Below are 14,815 nucleotides of genomic sequence, written 5' to 3'. Positions count from 1 at the left end.
CTCGATGCAGAGAGGGAAACGACATCGTGCAAGGGGTTCCACTTGCGAGGCGTGGAAGGAAGCGATGATTCTTGTGAATGGTGATTTTCTCAGCAGTTTTTGAAGTGCTGAAGTCATTGAGGCGTGTTTGTTTATTTGGTATTTGATTGTTCTTGTTCAACTAGGTTTAGTGCTATATTTCCATGCTTCAAAACGGAAAAATTAATTAAGTGAAAAAACTAATTAGAAATATTTTTAAAAAAAATCTGGCCCCATGCTGAATCGAACTATGAAAAAACTAATTAGAAGAAAAATAGATTAGAAAATATGCCCCCATGCAGGATCGAACTACAGACCTTCAGTTTACAAGACTGACGCTCTACCACTGAGCTATAGGGGCGAATTACGTTCGGAAATTCGGAACTAACAAATTTTGCATTTATTGGTTGTTTTTACTCAAGATCTTTAATTAAAACATGACTTGAATCTTCTTACTTAATGGATAATACTAGTATTTTTTATTTTAATTTCAAATTTCTTAACTGAAATAATATATAAAATGATAAGGTAATAATATATAATGATTTGATTTAAATTAAAATAATTCGTAAGTTTATATAGTTTCGCTAAATTTTAGTTAATCTAAATAATTTAAAAATTAAAGTCCACATAATTTTAAGAAAATTTTATCAAATAGTTTAAGGAAGAACTCTAGTAGAGACAATTCTTATGCTTTAATGGTAAAACCCAACATTGTAAGCATAACTGAAAAATAAAAGAAAAATAAAATCGGTTCTCATGCACTTGTAGAAAATAAAAGAAAAATAAAATCTTAACATTATAAGCATAACTGAAATGCATTAGTATTTAAGTGAGACATAATTAAGCTTGAGGTTTAGGCCTCTAGATATTGGGTCCCCTCATGCAATTAGATTGTCCTCAGATTAGCCATTATATGTTGCAAAGTTTCTTGGGTCTTTTTAGCTTTTGCTCTTGTCACAAGCCCTCCTATGCCTTGTGTTAGGTATTGGGCTTCCTTCTGGGCTTCGGCCTGGTCTTTGATATCCTCATCATTCCTTCCTTCTTGAAAAACATTTGCCCTCAAATCAACTAAATCATCACCTACATCAAAAAGAGATAGATCAGCCATATTAAAAGTATGACTTATACCATACTCACCCGACAAATCAATTTTGTAGGCATTATCATTGATCATCTCCTATTGGCATAAGCTTTGACTTCCTTTGTGAAGGGAACCACTCTTTTCTAAAATGCACCTATACCGAGTTACTTGGTTCAAATGATACATTTTCCTTTCCTTTGTTTGCATACTTTGTATACCCTTATATTTTCTTCTCAATTTGGGCCTTGACTTTCCCATGCAACTTCTTGATATATTCTACTTTAACTTGCCCAGACTTATCTTTAAATTGAGAAATGTTAGGTAAAGGCAACAAATCCAAAGGAGTCAAAGGATTAAAACCGTAAACAATTTCAAAGGGTGACATCTGAGTAGTACTATGTACAACCCTATTATAAGCAAATTCAACATGTGGTAAACACTTTTCCCAAGTCTTAAGATTTTTGTTAATAATGACTCTAAGAAGAGTAGAAAGAGTTCTATTAATCACCTCAGTTTTCCCATTGGTTTGGGGATGACATAGCTAAAAACAAAAATTTAGTTCCAATCTTACCCTACAAAGTTGGAAAAAAGTGACTAAGAAATTTGGAATCTTGGTCACTTTCAATACTCCTAGGTAAACCATGCAATCTTACCACCTCCTTGAAGAACAAATCAGCAACATGAAAAGCGTCATCTACCTTCTTACATGTTATAAAGTGAGCCGTCTTAGAAAACTTGTCAACCACCACAACAATTAAGTTATTTCCTCCCTTGGACCAAGACAAACCTAGAAAAAAATCCATTAAAATGTCAATCCAAGGATGTTCAGGAATTCGAAATGGAGTATACAAACCATGTGGCATGACCTTGGATTTAGCTTTCTTGCAAACAAGACATTTATCACAAAACTTATGCACATCATACTTCATGTAAGGCCAATAGAAGTACTCATGCAAGATGTCATATGTCTTTTGTACCCCAAAGTGCCCCATTAAGCCCCCTTTAGGTCTCTCTAACAAGCAAGTCCCTAGCTGAACCCTTAGGCACACAAATCTCTTGTCCCTTAACAAATACCCATCATATGCAGTATGAGAACATGATTGATATTTATCAGAAGAGTCAACATCATGCTCATACAATTCCTTAATGCACTCAAAACCAAGAAACTTAGTTTCAAGGGTAAACAATAATGCATACCTGCGGGAGAGTGTATTAGCGACCACGTTATTCTTACCTTTCTTATGCCCGATCACATAAGGGAGTTGTTCAAGAAATTCCACCCACTAGGCATGCCTCTTATTCAAATTTCTTTGTCCTTTTAAGTATTTCAAAGACTCATGATCACTGTGAATAATAAATTCCTTGGTCAAGAGATAATGTTGTTGTTGACTCCTTGGCAAACATACCAATTCGTACAGGTAGTAATAAAATCCAGCCAACAAGAACTTTGCTTGTACTTAGAGTTGTATATATTTAATGTTTAAGCAATTTATGACTCAAATCGAATCTTGTTCATAGATTAAGTATAAATATAAATTAATGTAAATTAACTGCAAAACAAGGAACATGAAAGGTCAAGAAAACAAACGCTCAAAATTATGGGATGGTGTTGGTGATGAGTTATGGAACGTGTTGGGGGCTTCGCTAACCAGAACTACTCTTGATGCAATCGTAATTGATTTTTCTCTTCTTAACATGAATATGATTATTAATCACATTTTCTAACCTACTCTAACCATGATCTCTCAAGTGAGAGAGCTTAAATCACCTAATATCGCTCCTAATCACTTAAGAGTTATATTAAATAATTTGCATTACTAACAAAGATGCATAAACAGGCTAGACAATACCACTCTATCCCTAGACATGGATCACCTAGATGTTTTTCCCATGTTCTTAGCATATAAACATTTACCAATGTCTAAATTCTAAACAATACATGAAAAATGGAGGATCAAACCACAGACATGTGAATGAGCACAAGAAAGAACAACAATATCAGCATCATATTAATAGTGATCATATACATGAAATTCACATTCATCAAACAGATGTGCATAAGTATTGTATCTTCTACATAAAAAATGTATGACATGCAATTTTTTAAATTCACCAAAGGATAGAACCACTTGTTTGCAAAGAATACATCGACCAAAGCCCTGTTTTGATTCCATATCACAGGAGGAAAAAGATTGCATATTGTATTTCAAGTGAGGCAACAAATATTATAGTACTACATGACTGCTTTAGACTTTGGACCATGATATTTGATTTAAATAATTTAACTTTTTCTTCGTAAATTGTAATGCAAGACAAGACATTTGAACATTCATATCTGCAAGCCATATGTAAGTGCATTTACAATTTTCACATTCTTGTAGTTATATTATCTACTATCAAGATCATAATTATTGAACCGAGAGCGAATAAGACAATTAGGTTATATTGTCAGGTCATTGATCAAGATATTTCTTTTTCAAGTTAATTCTTGTATTGTGGCATCCTCTGGTCATGGATTCTAATAATAGAAACAATCTCTCTGCATATGAGAGTAAGGTTGCATACAATTTGTTCATTCTAGACCTTGCAATTGTGGGAGCCTCATGCAATAGTCCATCCTTTTAATATATTTAATTTTTATAATTTAAAATAAATAAAAAACTATTTCTTTAGAAACTGTTTGAATTTTTCATTATAGCATGATGCATACAAAAACAACACTAATTTGGAAAATAAGGATAAGAAAGATGCTTTAAAGTCTGACATAACAAATATTTTTTTTATGCAGAAAATTCCTAAATGGTGGGTATGGTGCTATTGGATTTGTCCTAATGCTTGGTCCTTGAATGGCCTCCTAACTTCACAATATGGAGACATAGAGAAGGAGGTACTCGTATTTGGGGAGCGAAAATCAGTTGGTTCCTTTTAAAGAGATTAATATGGCTTCCGGCATGACAGATTAAGCATTGTGGTTGTGGTGCTCATTGTGTACCCAATTATTTATGCTTCTCTGTTTGCCTATTTCATAAAGAAAATGAATTACCAAAAGAGATAAGATAGACACAGACAAAGACACAATTTGGTTCTTCTGCGGTATGGTTCATTTGGTGAGGGAAATTAAATTGTGTGGTCCCTTTTATTTATAGTGGATGTACTCGGTTGAGTGATACATGAAGATCTTAAAAAGGTATACAAAGAATCTACACCATCCTGAAGCATCCATTGTTTAAAGGTACATTGCATAAAAAACTATTGAGTTTTGTTCAGAGTACATTGAAAAGATAAAACTTGTTGGGCTTGCTAAGTCTCGGCATGACGATAGAGTAGGAGGCAATGGTTCATGAGGGCTTCATGTTATGACTCTGAGTTTAGAGAAATTGAAACAAGCTCATTTGTATATATTGAATAACAGTAATGAAGTTGTGTCATACATAGTTCATCATGAAGCCTTAGTCAAGGAAGGTAACCCAAAAATGACAAAGCATAGGGTGTTGAAAGAGCATAACAAGACTTTCCTAAATTGGTTTAAAGATAAAATCTTTGGCAACGATAGTGCTTCTGAAACGTTAAGGAAGTTAGCAAATGGGCCTAAAAGAAATGTTAGAACTTGCCAGGTATACAATATAAACAAGTACTTATTCTACACCAAATCACAAGATGACAAGAATACAATGAAAAACAGTGGGGTTAGTCTTAAGGCTGAATCCCGATACTTTGCTACTGTAAATGATAACAATCCTTATATGGCATTCATGCCTTACTTTAGAGTCATTGAAGAAATCTGGGAGCTTAATTATGTTAAATTCACTATGTGTTTTTTTAAGTGTTAGTGGGTTGATGTCAATGTCGGTATGCGAATCGATGATTTCAGATTTACTTTGGTAGATTTGAAAAAGCTAGCTTATCAAAATGAGCCTTTCATCATGGCAGAACAAACTAAACAAGTGTTTTATGTTCAAGATCCTTGTGATGAAAGGTAGTCAATGGTTTTACACGGAAAAACCATTGGTGTTAATCTTGAAGGTGATAATTCAACCCTTGATACCTTTCACACTCCTTTCTCCACACATATGCCTAACATTAATAGAGAAGAAGAAGATGATGACATCCATGCAAATCGTAATGATCATGAAGTAGAATTAATTAACATCGTACAATGTAATCTTTTTTTATATGTACTTGTTTCCATATTTACAATTACATAACTTACTATACTTTGAGTTAACTTTAATTAATGTTGTTTTTTAACAGACAGATGGTTACACCATCGAGCTCCACTCCTCTTGAGTCAACACCTTCACTGTCTACGTCAAAGAGAACTAGAAAAGCCACACGGCTCAAATCATTGTCTGCCAAACCTGTGGGGGTGGAGAGACTACTGTTTCATATGGATCATACCACTAAGAAATCTAATGGTCCCCATAAAAAGAAATTAAAGACTTATTACTGCTCGAGACAGGGTGGATGTTACATATGTTAACTAGAAAAAGGTTCCTACAGTTCAGAAGGATTTGATTTTGGAGGACATTCAAGTATTTCAATTGAAAATTGTATGTTAAGGTAATTGGATATAATAATCCGACACATTTTTGTTATTCACTAACTTTACAATGCATTTTGTATATGAGGCTAAATTTTATATTTCTGAAGCGTCCAATAAAAGGACGAAGAAGAAAATCCTGTAGACTGTTGGAGAGCATTGGAGGCAATTTAAGGTTGATTTGACCTCTAAATGGGCTCTAACAGAAGGCAAGGAGAACAACGATGACAAAGTCTATGAGAAGTACAAATTTAGCAAAGAGAAGTGGAACCAATTTTGTCAAAGCTGTAGAGACTCTTCATGGGAGGTTAGTTATGGTCCTTTAACTTTTTGAAATTGACATTTACAATTGATTTAAGTATTTTTTTATATATTTTCTATTTCTAACAAGATGTTAGAAAGAAGGCACAATTGATGCAGAAAAAAACACGGCCTCTCACATGTTGTCTCGTGAGGGTTATGATTTTCTTGAACAAAAGTTAATGGAGGAAAAAAAAGAAATGATTGGAGCAAGCAATCCAATCCGGGAACACTGAAACAATTGTTGATCCTCCATCTCCCATTAGACGACACGTGAAGTGGAAGATGACTCATACAAAAAAATCTGGTCATATGACATCTGAGGCGGCACACCAAATTGCTAATGGGATTGTAAGTTAATTTTTAGTTTCAATTGTCTCTATATATAATAGCAATAATAGTCCATAAATAGTTTCATGATTTTGTTGATTGCAGGATTTCCGAGAAGAGAAATCTGCACAGGGTAACTTTGTAGCCCATGGACGTCAGGATGTACTGACTGTTGCCATTGGGTGACCAAAGCACAATGTTTGTGTCTGTGCTGCTATAACTGGTGTGGTGGCTAGGAAATACTTTGTACCAGCTTCAGCAGGCTCCCGCACATCTATGTTCGATCACTAAAAAAGTGACAAGACAACTAATGTCGTCCTTCAGCCAAATGTAGTCCTAGGGAATCATACCTCTTGTTGAGCCTGAGGTAGCTTCTTTCGGTGCTCATGTCAGCATATAGGGAAGTTGTGTTGATCCCTTGGGGTAGGACCCAGAGACGGATGCATCAAACAGGCATGGGTTGTATGTTGATGACAATCCTCCCCGCCTTGTTTCCCATGGAAGAGTTTATGAGTGGTTGACAACTGTGCACCATGTCCCTTTGGGCAATGATCTAGTGAAGGTGGGTGTTGATCGGAAGTTTGAGATGTTGATGCTTGCATCCCTGTACCCACTGACGAGGTTCAATTATTGGGACAGATCCTTATCACCTTCCTTGTTTGACCGACACATCTTGTATAGCCTTTTTCAGAAAAGGTATTTCCTTTTTGTTGTGTTTATTATTCTTTAAAAAGGATTTGTTACAAATAAAGTGTTGATTGTCTTTGACTTATGTTTATTAACTGTGTAGGATAAACATGTACCAAAGGGACCGATGAAGCCTGTTGATAGGCTAGAACCTGATAACGATCCCATATACCAGATGACATTAATGATCCCGCAACGTTTCCTTAAGCCTATGTAAGTGTCGTGGGATGCAACTGTGTTTTGGGTGTACAATGATAATGTCCCTTGTACATAAAGCATGAAGATCTTGGGTAAATAGCACATGATGATCAATGTTTGAATATCATTGCTATACAATTGTGGATTATGTAAGTAAATTTAAATTACAGTCCATTACCTAATTGATTATTTTAAATTGATGCATAATTTACTTTATTTTAACAATAATAGGCATATGAATAAGTTAAGTTTGGGATTGGCGAATGCCTCTATGTATCTATGTATGGATTCCTTGAGCCATAGTCCATAGAGAGATCTGGGCAATTGGATTATGAATCTGAGGATTATATTAAAAAATGGATGCAGAATTCACAAAGAGATATCTACCTAGGAGCCTACCTAAATGGATAAGTAAAATTGAACCAATCAATTTAAAAAATGTATGCATTACAATAACTAAATCTTCTTCAATGCAGTGGACATTGGCAACTGGTGGTTATATGTCCTAAAGACAATGATCCCAACAATAAGCCCGAAAACTACGTGAAAGGAATGGTTAACAGACCAATCCTAATTTATAACACATTTGCTTTATCATTAGTATTTGACATCAATATTTTAATTGTACAATATACATGCATGTTTCTCTTAACTAGTGCTTTGAAGGGATTCAACAATAATCATGGAAGTAAATAAAAGGCAACTGCTAAATGGATTCCAATAAAAGTAAGTCATTTAAACAATGTTTGATCTCTTCAAAATGACATTTTATTACTTTGTACACTAATTTTGTGCAACTTTGAACATCTTATTGAATTTAGCATAATAGACAAAGAGGAAGCACTGAGTATGACTATTATGTCATGCATTGGATGTCAACCATAGTCCTAGGAGGTTTCATTGATAATTGGGAAATGGTAATTGTTTACTTCAAAACTAATTTAATTTCTTATAGTTGTTATTATTTATACTGATTAAGCTATGTTTTTATCATATCATGCATTATTTTTTTGATCCATGGTCATTGGAACCAGAGACAATAAAGGCAATTCGCATTTAGTGGGCAAGATGTTTACTAAGAGTTAAAAATGAAGCACTAAGTAATGTTTAAGGAATTTTGCAAATGTTGGACTTATGTAAATCTTAGGTTATAGATGATATTTATGTATTGACATTATTGTATTTATTAGTATTTATTTAATAATAATTTCAATATAATGTATATTGTCTGGATTGGTTCTGTTTTTAATTTGCAGGTTCGAGTTCATTTAATAAATAAATAAAATGTTAAAAAATGCAAAAACAACATTACTTCTCCCCAAAACCGATGTTGTATGGTACTATACAATGTCAGTTTGGGCAGAACCGATGTCGTTTATGCTTTTTTTGGCTATTGGCTACTACTATATCACATCGGTTTTGGGTAGAACCGATGTTGTATAGTGGATATCAACATTGGTTTTGATAGAATTGATGTCTTATATTTTTTTGTTATCTGCTACTACTATATCACATTGTTTTTGGGTAGAACCAATGTTGTATAGTGGATTTCAACATCGGTTTTTATAACCAATGTTAAAAATGACCTACTTTTAACAACAATTGTTTCAACATCAGTTGAAAATCAATGTTGAATGTCCAAAATAACCGATATTAAAAGTGTTTTTTTTCTAGTAATGAGTCATGCCCTTGTTATTACACATTTTGGTTAATTCATGATAAAATGGAATTGACAACTCTTGGTTCATTTTTCTAGAAAAGTTGAGGCAAGTCCAATGTTGCAAAGCACCACCATTAACCATTTTCTACAAAATATAACAAGGGATCAAATCTTTATTTTTTTGCAAACAAATAATTATATAATAGAACTAAGTGGCTTACAATACTGTAATCGAAAATAAATTTAATTTTAATAATTCCTTGTATTTACTACATTATAGCACACTACCCATATCTGACATATGTATGACAGATCCATTCACCTGAACATTGACAATACAACTTGAACAAAGATAAAATAACTTAAACATAAATTTTAAGCTTGAACATGAATGTCACATAAAAATCATTATTAGATTACTTAGCATCATAAAAAGAACACACAAGTACCATATTTTCTAAGATAAATAATACTCTTGAATAGACTCGATCATTCAAAGAGGCCACTGCAGTATTTTTAAACATTTGTATTAGTTTCTATACAAACAAAAAAAATGCATTTAGAGATTCACCTTATCAATCATATTCCATTGACCCGCTTTGGGTTCAACACATGATTCTCTACATGTGCCATGATATTTTAGCTGCAATAACAAAAGAAAATTAGATATTGATAAATTAAAAATTAGAATCAAAACAACAGCAAAACTTGCTTATGTTAACTCTCCAAGTGTTCTTTTGTGACTCCAGTGATCTAATGGCATCTAAGATTACTTCCATAAGTAACTTCTACCTTGATTCCTCTCAATGCTCTCTTAAGCTGCAAATTAGAAAGCAAAAAGAAAGACATGATTCCCATAATGGTTGCATACATTTTCTAAATGACAATAGAGAAAATTTTATCAAGAAACCTTTCCAAAAGAACAATCCAAACAAACTACAGTACATAGTTTTGCTACTTTGATAAAAAAAAAACCCAAATTTAAATAATTCAAGTCATAGGAAAAAGAAAGCCGCTAACGTAAACACACAAGGTATACACCATATTTTCACGGGCACACAAGGCAAGTAAACACGCAACTCCAAATACAGAATAACAGTCTTGAATCTCAATAACAACTCATGCATGAGCAAAGAAGAAGTAAAGTATAAACCCTAGAACAAAACAAAATGAGTAACAAAGTACGAAAATTATGGTAAGACTAAGAGGAGACTTTGACCTAGTCATCATCGGTGTCATTGGCGGTAGCGGGATCTTCATAAGAGTCTGGCGAATTTTCACCAGTGACTTCGTCGTCATCATCGAAACTAGTGGGGCGCACCACCACCTCGATCTCCTCCTCGCCTTCCTCTTCATTGATCTTCTCATTGACTTGATCCTTTTCCTCGGACACACAGGAAGCATTGGAGAGTGCTTCATAGGAAGATGAGTGTGGCTTAGAAGGTCTTGCCATGGATTATGAAATCGAGGTATTTGAGGGTTTGGTCGAGAGACAAATTGAAAGAGGATTCTAAGTTTAAAGTGATTGGGGGACTGATCGAGAGAATATGAGAAATAGCTTAGACCATTCAAAGATGTTTGTACTCATGGGTCTACTATGACGGTTTTCAGAAACTCGACAATATAGTCACTCTCCAACTATGGTTTTTCTAATAAATGTCCTTAAACTAAAAATTCCAAGACGGTTATTCAAAAACTGTATTCATTGTTAATAAACATAATTACAAGACTGCCACTACATTGTCTACCATGATGGTTTTTGGCAACCGTTGATGTTGACATGTCATAAAAGCCATGTTTTCTAGTAAATAACAGTCTTTGAATGTGATGTCTGACAAAGCTTTCAAAGACGGTTAATAGCACGAAATTTTGTGCCTCAAAAGAGGTCTGAACATTGAAGTGTATTTCTCAAATGATCAAAGTTGAAAAAATGCACACACATGGCCTTTATTTATAGCCTAAGTGTCACACAAAATTGGAGGGAAATTTGAATTTCTATTCAAATTTTACTTGAATTTGAAATTGAATTTGTGGAGCCAAATTTTGGAGCCAAAATTTCACTAATTATGATTAGTGAATTTTAGCTATGGTTCAACCCACTAATCCAAGATCAAGTCCAAGATTCTCCACTAAGTGTGCTTAGGTGTCATAAGGGATGTAAAGCATGAAGGACATGCACAAAGTGTGACTATATGATGTGGCAATGGGGTGTAGCAAGTAAATGCTCACCTCCCCCTCTAAAATTTAATTGGATTGGGCTTCTCCAAACTCAATTAAATTTTTTTACCCACATACAAATCAAATATTCATTCAATGCATTTGAAATTACAAAACTACCCCTAATACAGAAACTAGTCTAGGTGTCCTACCTACAATATGGAGCCCTAAATACAAGACCCACAAATAATGAAACCTTAATCTAATATGTACAAAGATAAGTGGGCTCATACTTAGCCCATGGGCCTGAAATCTACCTTAAGGCTCATGAGAACCCTAGGGCCTTCTCTTGCATCTCTAGCCCAATCTACTTGGAGTCTTCTATCCAATGCCCTTGCGGGGTAGGATTGCATCAGGAACCCCATAGAATTGGCAGAGACCCGTGATCAAGGCCGGAAATCCCAGTGCTCTATTGGACTTTTATGGATCCACTGGGTGTCTTGGAGGAGTGATACCTGCAAACTGATAAATGGCATCCGAGATAAGTTGGGCCACATGAATACTGACCTGGGTCAAGATAGTGTAGACCAACTGGCATTTTGGCAAAGGGAGATTAGAATTATGATCGCTGGGAAGGATGTTGCTGAGGAGAAGCGTCATCCAGATTCGTGTTAGGGTGGTCATGCTAGTGTGCATGATCCGCACTTGTCTTCCCATCATGCTTCGTGCAAAGTCCTGTCCCAGGGAGCATAGCAGCTGGCCTATGGCCTCCTCATCAAATCTTGAGACCTAACTTCTCTTGCTGAACTTACAACGCTGCCCTTCCTCTAGGACCAATGGATGCCCCAGGAACTGGTTGATGGCATCCTCATCATAGGGGATTCATTGGCCCTGTACCCAGGAGCGCTTATCCCTGACTCCTTCTTTGGTGGGCTATGCATTCGCATAGAATTCCATGACTATCTCTGGGTTATATTTAGCCATGGGCTTTGTCAGTTGAGACAACTGCCTCTTAGAAACCTCATATTGGAATTCTGTGTATTCCCCTTCTCTTAGCTGGACCCGTCTCTCTTTAAGGAAAGACCAACCCTTGATTGCTTCGAAGCGGTGCTGATGCTCCTCACTTTAGAAACGAAATCCGTCAAATTCAATTTCTGCTTGTGGGGTTGCACTGGATCCCTCCCCTACGGCGTCCTTCCTTGCCCTTTTAGTGAGAAGCTTCTTTGAAGCCATTGCCTGCAATGACACATCCATAAAAAGTTAGTTTGCATGAAATACGCAACTATTATTTCAGTCATCCTAAGCAAGCAAGAAGAAAGAATAGCTAGTCATTGAAAATTTTCTTTTTTTCTCCCTTTTTCTCTTTAAAATTTATATTATTATCTATATATATTTTCCTACACACACGCACATATCTATATATGTAAACGTATATATTTGTACACTTATTTCTAGCAAATCAAGAAGCTAATTTGTGCATAAAATTACTTTAGAACAACCTTAGCATGAGTCCAAAACAATATTTAAGCACAAATTTAATCCGCTTACTTGCTTCAAAATAAATAAGAAATGTTCGTAACTTTAAAACTCAACAAGTTACTTTCCTATCAACAATTCAAATGATTTTTTCTCAATTCAATCCACAATCCTATGTAAATTATCAATTTGACTTGATACCATCCCTACCTAAGTGACTAAACATGTTCGCACTTCAAAACTTAAAAGAGAACACAGCCTTAACCCTTGTGGCATTTCATCAAACACTTGGTGTGCACATGTTGAAGCATGAAAAAAATGAGGGATAAAGAGCACATAGGACATGCAAATTGGTAGAAGAAGCAAGGATTGGCCTAGAGCCCTCCATTGCAGCCCCCCTTAACCAAAGCATTCAGCCCATGGATACACATGACTTTCCTCACAAATATTGCCAAGAAAACAACAAATAAAGCACCAAATACCACAAGGAAGAAGTAAAAATAGATAGAGATGGCACTTTGGTGAGTGGGATGAATGGAAAGCAAGAAAAATTGAGATAAATGCGTAGAAAAAGCTTGGATTTTCTCCAACAATGGAGGTCTCGGGGGTTCCTAGGGAGCTCTTGAAGAGTTTTGAAGAAAATAGGGGAAGATGGGGTGAAATTTGGCTTCACCCCTCCCTTTTTTATGTTTTCCGCCAGACTACGCTTGCCCAGGCGAGCTAATTTTTTATTTCTTTTTTGCAAAAAATTCTTTGCAAAGTTGTGTCATTCATTGCTTATATATTTTTTCTCTCTTAAAACCCTATAATTGCATATAAACTTAGGCGAATATAGGATATAATTCAAGAAAATAAACAAGTATGAAACATGAAATTAAAGAGCAAAGTTAGAGATATTGGTTGCCTCCTAGGAGCGCTTCATTAACGTCTTTAGCCAAACGCTGGGTGGTGATCGATCGGATCATGGGCCTAGCACCTGTTAGTACCTACCCTAATGCTTTGACAAAGAAAATGTTATCATGTAAATGTGAAAATATACCACAAGATAATTGTATCACCTTTCACTTGCCCCTAGGCTTACCCAAGTCGGTGTGGTGTTGACCAACACCCAAAATGACTCTTCGTTCATTTTCCGATTTGCAGGGTCCCTTGATGATAAGATGCAGATGCGTGCATGTTTATGATCGAACGTAAAAATGTAATAATTAAACGGGTGTTGTCGTGTTCAATTTTACTTAATGCTTACAACACCCATGCTGAACATGCCAAAATGGCTCTGGAATAAGTGAGCAAGAACGAGAATGTATGTTCTTAAAGACAATAAAATGTAAGGGACACAACACTAGAGGTAGAGATGCAAATCATTAATCCATATTTATTAATGTTGCGATTATGGTTTACAAAAATTTGAAAACTTAGAGATCCATATGAGTCCTTGAGGAAGCCCAAACATTGAGTCTTCGAATTGCCCCACGCAGAATGCATAATACCACTTGACGATTTTGGAATTCATAGGCGAAGGCAGCTCTTCGTCAACAATGTTCATCAGCAACAGTGCCCCTCCCGAGAAAGCCTTCTTCAAAACAAACAAACCTTCATTGTTCGGGGCCCATTTCCCTCTATGGTCCTTTGGAACCTACAACACCTTCTTTAGAACAAGGTCTCCCTCGCTAAACTTGCGTGGGATACCCTCTTGTCGAAAGCATTTTTCACTCTGCTTTGATATAGTCGCCCATGGCTTATGGTGACCAATCTTTTACCTTCAATAAGATTCAACTGATCAAAGCGTGCTTGGGCCCATTTTGATTCTTCCAACCCCAACCCAGCTAGGATTCGCAAAGAAGGAACCTCCACCTCAAACGGGAGCACAACTTCCATCCCGTACACCAAAGAGAAAGGGGTTGCCCCAGTAGATGTGTGCACAAAAGTGCAATAACCATGCAACACAAAGGGGAGCATCTCGTGCCAATCTTTGTATGACACGGTCATCTTCTGAATGATTTTCTTGATGTTTTTATTGGCAACCTCAACTGCCCCATTCATCTTTGGACGATAAGGCGTGGAATTATGGTGTTGGATTTTAAAATCCTCACACATTTCCTTCATCATTTTGTTGTTTAAATTGGTGGCATTATCGGTGATGATCTTCCTGGGCAACCCATACCTGCAGATTATCTCCTTCTTAATGAATTTGATCACCACATTCATAGTCACGCTAGCATATGAAGCTGCTTCCACCCACTTGGTGAAGTAATTAATGGCGACTAAGATGAAGCAATGCCCGTTGGAAGCCTTGGGTTCGATGGCCCCGATCACGTCTATGCCCCACATAGAGAATGGCCAAGGTGCTGCTAAGACGTTCAAT

General features: G+C 35.8%; 1 non-coding gene across 1 annotated transcript; it reads right to left on the bottom strand.

The window, feature by feature from the left end:
• Window positions 1-307: 307 nt before the first annotated feature.
• Window positions 308-379, bottom strand: TRNAT-UGU. Its single transcript has one exon. It is a non-coding gene; the product is annotated as a tRNA-Thr (tRNA).
• Window positions 380-14,815: the final 14,436 nt, after the last annotated feature.

This window comes from Glycine soja, chromosome 19 (genome assembly GCF_004193775.1).
Source record: "Glycine soja cultivar W05 chromosome 19, ASM419377v2, whole genome shotgun sequence".
Classification (NCBI taxonomy): Eukaryota; Viridiplantae; Streptophyta; class Magnoliopsida; order Fabales; family Fabaceae; genus Glycine; species Glycine soja.
The sequence above is the reverse complement of the archived record's forward strand: the minus strand, read 5'-3'. Positions and strand labels throughout refer to the sequence as shown.